The 11098-nt window shown below is 40.1% G+C and overlaps 1 protein-coding gene across 4 annotated transcripts in view; it reads left to right on the top strand.

Moving 5' to 3' along the window:
• ZDHHC8 (zDHHC palmitoyltransferase 8) overlaps window positions 1-11098 on the top strand; it is a 127023-nt gene that overhangs the window by 68156 nt on the left and 47769 nt on the right. For 2 of the 4 annotated variants that reach the window (XM_080373954.1, XM_080373955.1), the window contains exons 2-4: window positions 1460-1516; window positions 1605-1632; window positions 2177-2364. The exons of 1 other annotated variant lie outside the window; for it this stretch is intronic. The gene's annotated coding sequence lies outside the window, so the exon portion shown is untranslated. The remainder of the gene's footprint in view (window positions 1-1459; window positions 1517-1604; window positions 1633-2176; window positions 2365-11098) is intronic. One more of the 4 variants, XM_080373956.1, reaches the window with a different exon arrangement.

Raw genomic sequence — 11098 nt, 5'->3', positions numbered from 1 at the left:
GTGAGTACCAGTAATAAACACAGTGCGCAAAGTTAAGAGGTCTCCAAGGCTTTGGATAATCAACAGAAATCTTGATTAAGTTCAACCTCTGATAAATTCTTACCAGTAATTATAGACATTTAGTTGACATGTAAGCAATCCTCTAAGGTCACCAGAAATAATTTCTTGGTTCATACTTAAGGCAGTTGAAACTTTTTTTGCTTAAAGGTTTAAAGTAATGTCAGCCACATGGCAGTGGAAGAGATGTGATAAGGCATCAGAAATCCATCAATAGTTTTCTAGTAAAGCTGCAAAGTAAACTCTTATAATTTTCCTGTAGTCACTTTATGCCTGGAATGAACTCATCCTGTGTCCTGTCAGAGAATCTGGATAACTGTTTTGATAGAAATAAGATATTGTCTGTCAGGATTGTTAGTACCTTCCAAAACGGAACTCAGAAAGGGAGCCGTACAGTCTAACACTGGTGTGCATGGGTAAAATTACAAGGAGAGGCTGTATAAGAACAAACATATGTCAAACATAGAGTGTCAGCTTCCTCCTAATGGCTTGGACTTTATAGCCCACTGAGGTTGCCAGAATTGAACACGATATACAGTTAGCAGCTTTTGTGTCTTATTTCTTAATACAGTGCATGATGTACAAATCATATACTGCAGCAAAACATGAGGATCTGTAGTTACCCTACCAAGTAACCTGTCTGCTGTCCTTGATTTGACCCCTGGTGTTCTCCTCTGCTGTCCCCATCTCCCTCTCCAAATTAGCAATCTCTGCATAAAGAAAATGAGCATCAAGATCAATCCCAGCAAAAAGGATCCTCATAATGAGACTAAAGGCTCCATTTCACAGAAAGATTTTGTCAGTCAGGAACATGCTAGAATTCACAGTCCAGGCAGTACATCCCAGAGATCATTATTAAGGAGTGTGGTTAAAAACTATTTCCCTGGGAGTGATTTTGCTGCTTGGGCAAATCTTTCACAGGTGCAATCTATTAGGAAGGCCAGACCACTTCATGTAAACAAGCAAGCAAGAGTGATCCAAAGACTAGGCAATGATGCCTTCCTTGCCAGCAGGCAAGTCTAAGAGAAGACAGCAGATTTTAGTGGAAGTAGAATTTTTTGGGAAAAAAAATCCATAGTCTATAATGGGGTTTTTGAAAGGAACTATTTATTCTGTACAGAATTGTCCAGTCCACAGAACTGTTATTTTGCAAAATGAACAGATACCCAAAGAAAAGCTCAAGCAACCTAACCTGGTTATTGAATGAGTGTTGCCCTCTTTTTGTATAGTATAGGTGGGAATACCAATCTGACAATAGATTTGAGTCATCTGCTATGCAACACAATTTGCTTTGCCATAGCCAGTTTCGACTGCAGCAGCCAACACTGATTGTCCAAGTTGGGTGATACCAGCATTTGCAATCTGAGATGCAGCCCACTTTTTTCTTTTTCTTTTTTTGAAGATGATAAAAAGAATCAAAATTATAGGGACCTTCCTCACCTGAGACACACAGAGTTAGGTAAGTAGGTATTTTTGCAAATACTCTTAACAGCACCCCCAGCTTCAGCCTGACAATACAACACTGATATGTTCCTCTTCTTTCGTAGGAATGAGAATTCAAGATCCAGCAAGAAGGTAAGCTACATAATTTGTTATAACGAATTCCACATCCATTCCAAAAAGATCTTTACTAGAAATCCTTTCAAACTGAAATTTAAATATTCTTTGAAGTCAGTTCTCTTGCAAAATTTTCTGGTCCATTTTTTTCCCCTGTAATACCTTAAGGTACATGTAGAATGTCATCATTTATTCTTTTGTTTCCTTGGCTAAGGAGAATTCATTGTGTATTTTTGTTTTATCCCACTAGTTTGAGTGATTCATCTTGCCTTCCAAAATGATTACATGTCCATCAATCCAACTGCAAACCCTTTTTGAAAACTCCTTGCCACTGTTATATATACCGAATAAATAGAAGCCAAACTATCTTAAATATATGTTTCTGTGACACAATAAAATGATTGCTAGGATTATAACTGTCTGTAGCTTGAACTGAGTGCTATTTCAGCACTGAGCAAATAAACAAAGCAACTTTCCCATCCCGCACCCCACCCCACCCACCCCCACCCACCCCAAAACCACAGAAAAGTGTGTATAACCAGTATTTGGTTTTTTTCTGCAGCATCCACAGGAGCCTGCAGAAGCAACCACCTGAAACAGTCCTCTCGGTGCTTTCCACCAGTAGCCTCAAGTGTCTTATCTCTGAATCACTGCGTTTGGGCTTTCTCGTGGCACTGAGTCAGTCTGCTTGTGTTAAACATTTTCCCATCTGTTTTTGGCTCCACACTGGATTTCTACTGGACCCTGAAGGTGGTGAATAATTTTGAAGGAAAATGACCTGACTGAAGCAGAATACAATTTTTAGAGTCCTCAGCATGTTATTGCTAAATCCTGGCAGGATTAGTGGTTCCTTAGTTGCTTCAGTGGCCATGTTCCTTAGTTGCTTCAGTGGCCAGGGCTAGCAGCGCTCTGGTAGGTGGAGCAGGTCTCAGTTGGCCTCCTTGGCTCTGGTTTTGCCTCAGGTTATTTTCACCTCTCTTTCCTCAGAGCTATTTTTTCTTCCTCATCTATGCTTCTTCCTTTCTTACTTGTGTGGTATTGCTCTTCTGTGCAAATACACGTAACTTAAATCACTATTGCTCTGGTTTCACCTTCCGCTCTTTATATTTGAGTATTAAATTTCACTTTATTTTTAATCAAACCACATCACATTTCTTTTTGGGGTCACAGAAGCATGTTTGGCATGTTGAAGTTGCCACCGTGAGGTTCTTCTCCAAACAGAATTCAAACCATTATGCTACAATCTGTATCAGACCCTTTCTAGCAGCTGTGTTTATACAGCTCCTAGTGAAATGGGTCCCTGATTAGCATTTTTGAATAGCCCATTCACTGAAAAAAGTGGTGTTTTGAACCAGCTAAAGCTATTTAAAAAATTGGGATAATGTATGATTAAAAGTTTTGGTTTGAGGAAATGTCAGTGGCAATACCCTGCCAAATTTTAGTCCCAAAACATCACCACCATTAGTATCACATAGATTAAGTTACCAGAATTTAATGGGGCAAGAAGTGTTCTTCTTTTTTGTTTTTTAAAAAAGCTGAAAAATTCGTTTGACAGAGACTTAAAATTCTATGTTCAGAGTAGTCACCCCAAATGGTTAAAGTCTGGTAAATTATATGAAACTGAAGACAGGTCCTCTACGTTGGAATTGTTGAGCAACAGTAATTTGGGGGCAACTTAATCCAGCATAAGAATCCAAACACTAGAGCAGATCAGGGGCTGCTTCACACTTACCAGGACAAGCTGTTTGAAAAACCAAAACCCATCCTCTAGTCTAAGTGACACTGATTCACACTACAGACCCTGTGTGTTGGACAGGTGAGCTGTAAATAGCCATTCTGTTCTGCCGTGCCAGGCAATCTCTTCACAAGGTTGGAGAAGTGATAGCTGGTGTGCCAGCAGCAATGCCTTCTGATGTGCAGGGAACCCTACAGGTTTGAAAACAAAGTCTTAAGGCTGGGGTGAAAAGTTGCCTCATTTGGTCTATTACAGAATCACAGAATGGCTGGGGATGAAAGGGACCTCTGGGGACCACCCAGCCCAGCGCCCTGCTAGAGCAGGGTCTCCTACAGCAGGCAGCACAGTCTCGCTCCAGGCGGGTTTGAATGGCTCCAGAGAAGGAGACCCCACAGCCTCTTGGCAGCCTGTGCCAGGGTTCTGTCACCCTCAAGGTAAAGACATTCTTTCTCATATTTCCCACAGTGGAATTAGCAGCTGCATTTCTAGTATTCTGCAAGTTTGGTCACATGCTTTCTTGCTGTGGATAGTGGCACTGAACAAAACCAGTAAGTGTATGTTAAGGCAGGGAAACACAAATGCTGCCTCTGCTCCATTAAACTGGAACACACGATTAAAGGACCAAAAGCTACTTTGGCTGACAAACTCCATACTTAAATGTTTTTTAAGTCATAAACTAAGAGCAAAGATTTATAAATTTGTGTCGTGATCCATAAATCTAGACCTCCTCTTGTTTTTTTGCTTTAGACAAATGGCTTGTAGAGGAAATTGTCGTGGTTTGGTAAGTCTAGTTTTCAGCAGCCAGCCCTCTTAGGTCAGACATATAAGAAACATCTGTAATTGTTTGAGGAATCTGGCAAGCTGTCTTTGTACTTAAATCACATTTTCCCCTTTGAAAGTTGGAAATGTCCATGATTAATTAGACACACAAGGCACATACCTCTGCACTTGTAGAATTAGACAAGGTATCAACTTGCTGTTACCTTGCAAATCCTACTGCAAGGTAAGAGCAAGTTGATGCCTTGCTCTAGTAAAAGAGACCAGCTTAAGGTTCTTTAAAAGTGTATACCTTTTTTGAACCTTAGAATAAAATCTAATAGTTTTAAGGGGAATTGCCATTCAGTGGCAGGCCGCTTCAGTGTTCAGAATTTGCCACTTGGTTTGGATTTTGACTTAAGACTAAAATCAAAAGGTTCTTAAAGTAAAATTATACAAACCCTCCTTTCCAGACAGAATTGCTGAGCTATGTGTATAGTTGTCACATACTGGGCCTCTGAGTACATTTAGCACAGTTGTGCATCCTGTAATGAGATCATGTGAATTCAAAACATATTAAATTTAATCCTGGTTTTCAGTGTTATGCCCTACAAGTTTAAAATTGAGAGTATAAGAAAGGCATAATGTTCCTGACTGCTCAGTATAAAAATTGAGGCCCAGCTCATTGTGAATTAAGTCTTTGGTTCTGCCACTGAAAGCAGAATTAGTAAATGGACTTCAGTGGGAGATTTCAGGCTGCTGTCTGGTGACCTTTGTCAAGCAGAACAAATGATTGCTATGTTTGCTAGAATTGTATTACTACTGGATGCTTCTGGTACACTCTATGCAAATGAAGTTTAAGTCTGGCTGTCTATCAGCAAACTTTGCCTTATGACTGAGTCTACAAATGCTGTAGCATAGACCCTCTAGGCAGGAATTTGAGGCTCTGCTTTACTTGTTGTCAGGTCCTTTAATAGTTTCAGAAAGTGATTTTGCTTGTAATATAAAAGCATGATGAAAACAGGCAAAATCCTGAGTAATGTGTTAAAATCAATTCCCATGTGTCAGATTCCTGCACAGCATGTCCTGTGGTGGACACAGTAGTTATCTGAACAACTTGAGGAAGAGGCTGTGGCACAGATGCTGCATGCAGGCTGCATCTCTGTGTGTTCCGGCTCACGAATGACAAAGCACAGCCATCAACTATTTAAGTTTAGCCCAGGTCATAGGGGACAAAGAGCCAAAACCTCCCCAAAAAAGAAAATTTGCAACTACTTGTTATCTTTTTTTTTTTTTTTGGTATGAATAACCTATAAGAGCTAAAGACTGTATTGATGATTCAGAGACTCATCTGTGATTCCGACCTTGACCACTGAAATGCTAAGTTTACTGTAGAAGTGCCCTTGGTAGCTTTGAGCTCGCGGATGTACTAAATTTCTTCCTAGCAGCATTTGGTGACCAATCTTGTGTAATGCCAAGCCTTTCCATGTTAGTACCCTGCTTTATTCTAAGGACAAGCTTAGCTGGTTGTCAATAGCCCTTCTGAGGCAGGGAATTTTACTGTGGGCTGAGAATCACACTGGAAGGGACTGAAGGTGGAGGAATTGTCTCCCTTTAAGCCATTGCTGCAACAGAAACCACCTTGCTGTCTTCAGTATGTCACTATTGTAGCACCATGGAAAACAGTTTTTGTTTTCTTGCAACACTTTCTGCCACCTCTTTTACTCTGGTTTTCCTTTCTGTCCTCTGTACTTTTCCTTGCTGCTCTCTCTCTTCTACATTCGGTAACTCCCTCTGTTTTTCCTTATTATTCTTTCACACACTTAATGCAAGGTAGTCTCTTTTTGCCTTTACTTCCTGGGAAACATCTACATCCTTTCTGTTCCCTTCCCAGGGTTTTTCTGCATGCCAGCACTGGCATGTCTTAGCCAGCTGCAAGCCTCCCTGCTCCTCTGGCCAAGCAAGTAGCTGATAGCAACAGACTGGGTGCCTGACTAGACTTAGGTGCCTATCTCCCCTTTGGGATATTCTTGGTGTCTGCTGCCATCTCAGTGCAGCATGGCCCAGTTTCTCTGTATTTGGTGGGGGTGGCAGGAAGGGTTGGCATGGAAAGTGCAAAGCAATCTGGAATGTTCCACAACTGCAGGTTTTTTTCCCCATGACAAATACAGGTTTCCTTTTCAGGAAGATTAACCTGTTTGGAAGATGTTTTTCACATCTTCAGGGGAATACAGTGTAGTATTTCTCTTGCAAGCCTATCTGAACCATTTCAAGAAGTTGCAGTGGGTATGTTAGAGCTGATTGACAGTTGTCAGTCACTGTTTATACACCTTCAACATTTTTCTTAGGCAGGCTGAGTTACCTGATATAGTTCTCTGGAATGTAGCAGGAGGCAGTGCAGCATTTTCATTTAATTGCCTGTGGAGATAGCTGCAGGATTGCAGTGTCAGAAAATATTACTAAATCTCAGTGGATTTCTTGGCATTTTGTTGCCACAATAAAGTCATAATTGTCACAGTGGCTTAGTACAGCCACAGAATATATGTACAATTATTTATGCAGCCTGAAAATGTAGTGCAATAATAAAATACTGTGCTTATGTATCTGCAACTTGCATTTGAGTCTTCTAATGCTGCTTTTGTCCTTTGTTGTATTGTTTAAATGCATATGCATATTTCTCATATTTGAGATTTATAAAGATGTTAAGAAGAGTTGCATGCTGTCAGTCTGGTCACGTTTTCAACCAGTCTTAAATATGAGCCTACTTGTGGGTTTGTGTCTCTCAGCTGTCTTTATTACCTAGGCATTTCAGTTTTGTAATCCATATTTATAAGGAATTTATTCCACGGTAGAACTGCCATTGCATTGTTAATACCAAGATGACAAGTGGCCTGAAAATGAGGTGTTGAGCAAACATAGGCAGATTCCACTTGAGTTTTTTTGGCTGTCCTGAAGCCCAGCCAGTCCGTGTTGTGGAGCATTTACAAAGTAAAATTAATGCAGTGCAAAGCTGCTGATGAATTACAGGAAATCAGTCACTTGGGACAAAAATGAGGTTGCTGTGGCTTCACCCCTCCCCTAGCAAGTCAAAAGCTAGCTTTGAGCACATAAAGGTATCTGCTTTTCTGTGTGTCATAGTTGAGATCTCCTTGTTCAGGGGTATGTTCACTGTATGCAGAATATTAGCCTACAGCAGAAGTGGATTTTTGCAGTAGAAGTTATCTTGGTTGCACAAGTGTGAAAAATGCCTTCTCTGTATTGTGTTTTCGAAGATCCTTTTCTCACACCTTATGTCTATTTCTCATCTCCTGTGAGAGGTTTCAGTTCAAGCATCATGATTAAGTCAGAAGAGCATTCACCCTGTGAACAAAATGAAGAATGCTCCAATTACCTTCTTACCTGTATCTGTGGGATTAAACCATGAGGTCTTTAACTGAATACATCTCCTGGCAGGTTGCTCATACGCATGGTCATTCTGGCCCAGGCAGAGTTGCTTATATTAATAAAAAACCTCAATGTGATCTTGCAGTGCCACTTGGCAAAGTCATAGGCGCTTTGGTCGTGGCAGAGTATTACTGGAGGAGCTTTCCTGATGCTTCTTTGTGCTTTTACTCTTTCCATTTGTCATGGCCTTGGGTGCCTCTTGCTTCAGGGTTTGTTTTTAGTAGGAGCTTTGTTTCTCTGTTATGATACATTTGAGAACTCACTGCTTTTTCTCCAAGAACTTAAACTGGAGAGAGATTTTTAGCATGTCTTGCTGAACAGATCTGAAATCCAAGCTAATCAGATTAATCTGATAAAATATGTTTTAGAATTAATCTAACACCAATCTGCTGCTCTGTAAAAAGCATACATCAGCAGTATTTATTGTCTGTAGCCACAAGAGGGGGGAAAAAAAAAGCCCACGTGTAGGATGGCTGCATTCAGCTACTGCAGCAGCGAAGAATTTCCTAAGAACACTGAATGTGATAATTACAGTCCAGTGTGTTAGCCTAAACTTGCTAATAAATGTTTGTGCACAAACCCAGCCTCTATGAGAAAGGAGATACTGAGCTGAAAATCATCCCTGGAAACCTAGAGGATATTTTGGGTGAATAGGGAAAAATACGATTTTCAGGCTGTAATGAAAGATGGCTTTGGAGGATGCATGCATGTGCAAAGAGCCTGAGGGAGGAAGTGGAAGATAGAAAATTCAACATCTTTGAAAACTGACAAATCACCTGGCTATGCTTAATGATCTGACAGCATCTTCTCACCAGCTGCATCAACATCAAGGGTATTCATCAGTTTTATAGATTCATAGCATTACATTACACAACTTTTCTATCAACACATGATTTTTCCTGCCTGATGAACTGAAAAACACCTTCTTACAGTTACTTCAGCAGGGGAAGCACACAAACAAGCAGGCTCTACTCCATTTGAGATTGTGATATATGTCTCAGAACCATTTTTGTCTGCCACAAGCATTTGAAGCATAGACCTTGAATCAGAAACTTTTGTTTTGCTATTCATCACCACAGGTTTGGTCAAAATTTTATTCTGATCAAATTTCTATCTTCACAACCCTTAGTGAGACTTCCCAGTATCCCCTTTGATGCAGTTTAGGAATGGCTGAAAGTAATAAAACACACAAAGGGAGAGGTTTTCATAAAGATAGCATTTGTTTGGGGAAGCAGTGATATCTTTACTGTTTGTTACTAGGAAGCAGCAATGTCATCACACTTGTTGGGAGACAGACATATACAGCTGTTGGGTGGAACTGATTTTTAGAAAGCTGTTTTATAAGAAGCATCATTCATCACACTGAGCCACTGAGAGGCGCTGATACTTGCAAAACTAATGGGTATGCTGTAACATCAGCAACCATATTGAAATAAGAAATTAGAGTCCTTTGGTTTTGGATTTCTTTATATTTAAAATGTTCTTGTTGGAAGGTATTGTTGATGGGTTTGGTGGTGATGGTAGTTATATTGGTTGTTCACATGATTTGCCATTGATGATAACTTTTTGGACCAGGAAAGGCTGTCCAGTGCTTATGCTGTTAAACTTCTAAGAAAATACCTCATGTGTAAAGTGATGAGATTTTCTGGTTGACCAAAGAATGTGTGGAAAGAGGGAGAGCAGCACTGGAAGAGGGGGTATTCCATTTGCAAACAACGTAGAGAGGGCAGACCCTTCTGTTTATAGCATGGAGTTTCTGTCATATTCTTCTAACACAATGATGGTGAGAAGTCATTCAGAAGTGTGTTCTGATTTGACCATGCTTATGAGCTTTCTTGCTTTCACTAAATGTATTTGCATATCTCAATTTCCCTAAGGGAGACCTTCTAAGCAGATTTTGAATTAAACTTTAACATTTGCCAGAATAAAAATGAACATTGTAGAACTGATAACAAAAAATACTGTTTATGCTTGAGTGTAAGTATCAAAGAGGACATTGGCATAACAAACACAGTATCCTATGCAAATAGTCATAGCTGAAAAGGAATTAATCCCTTTCCAAGGGACCAGCACACATCTTTCAATGGTACATAAGCCTGGGAGCAGGTGCTTAGCAAGCCCTAAGGATTCAGATCTCAAACAATCTGTACTCAGTATCGACACATGCAAATACCTTAAAAACAAATTTTCAAACTCTTACTCTCCTATAATTGTGCTATAAATTCCATATATTGTGAATTTAGTTGTAACTTACATGGTGTGCAGAAATTCTGTAAGAGCAGGACTTTGATCATCTCAGTCTGGAACTGGACAATACCAGCTTTAAGTTGGGATAGAACAAAGCTGGAATTGATGATTGGCCAGGTCTCTTTGCCAAGCTGCTCATTTTGATCATTCATAGCAAGAGACCCTTATTTTGTAAAAATCCTTTTGTTGTCGAAGACAGCAGACAGGTTCTGTTCTGTCCTCCGAGAGGGTGGCATGGTGCCAGTGTCAGCAGCCAGCAATCCAAAGTGTTGTGTTTAATCACAAGATTAATTTTTCCTTTTATTGGCTTTTCCTTTCAATATCACCAAGCATGACATGTTGTAAAACAGTAACACCAGTTGAACAAGGGTTGGCTGGCATCTCTAAGCCCCCTGGCTATGTCGATAGCAAAATGAACATTTGGCTTGATGTGCAGCCAATAGAGACTCCCAGGAAACCAAACTGGGAAAATGTACTTGTCAATGAATCGGCCATGTGCCTGCTGAAGAATGGGGGAAGAGGAAGCAAGATGCACCTGGGTATAAGAGCTATACTAGGACTTAGGTTCTTTTTTCTTACACATTTCAAGCATCTGCAATTTCAATAGCTTGCTAAATACTGAGTTTTCAGGCTGTAGATCTAATCCATTAATGGTTTGTGATTACATTAGAATGTATTTATTTTAGCCTTAGAGTGGCCATATGCAAAATAGCTTCTAAAAGGAGGTGGTAGTAGATCCAGATCAAGTTAAAGATTTGTGCCTGTCCTTCTGAACGCAGTGACTGCAAGAGCTTGTGCCTTGTATTGAATCATATAGGAAAAAATGACTTTTTTTTTCCCAGAGGGATGACAATAGATTCAAAACTTTCTTTATCCTCAGAGTCTTCAGCAGCGAATGGGTGAGCATCCCTAGTGTTCTGTGCCATCATGCAGAAGTCTGGTCATAGGTAGGCATGCTTGTGGCGAAGAAAAAGGCAGTCTTTGTCTGCTCCTGTATCTGCAAATAGCCATGTTCGTTCATTTCATTTGAGGGACTTCCGTGGTCTTGGAATGGAAAATTTAGCAGGGTTTGGTGGGGATGCAAGCAAGGGTAACTCTCTGCTTGGCAAAGTAGGATATGTGAGCTTCCAGAACCCTGCGTTTTAAGGTTTATTAAACATGTTGAAATTTAGATGAATATACTCCTGTCTTTCTATGGTCTATATCGTAACCTGTGAATATTATGCTTCCAATCATCTGTGCTGCCAAAGACAGATGATATAATTTTATTGTATATACAGGAAGATAAATGTACCTTCAGGG

Source organism: Falco punctatus, assembly GCF_963210335.1.
Source record: "Falco punctatus genome assembly, chromosome: 1".
Classification (NCBI taxonomy): domain Eukaryota; kingdom Metazoa; phylum Chordata; class Aves; order Falconiformes; family Falconidae; genus Falco; species Falco punctatus.
The sequence above is the reverse complement of the archived record's forward strand: the minus strand, read 5'-3'. Positions and strand labels throughout refer to the sequence as shown.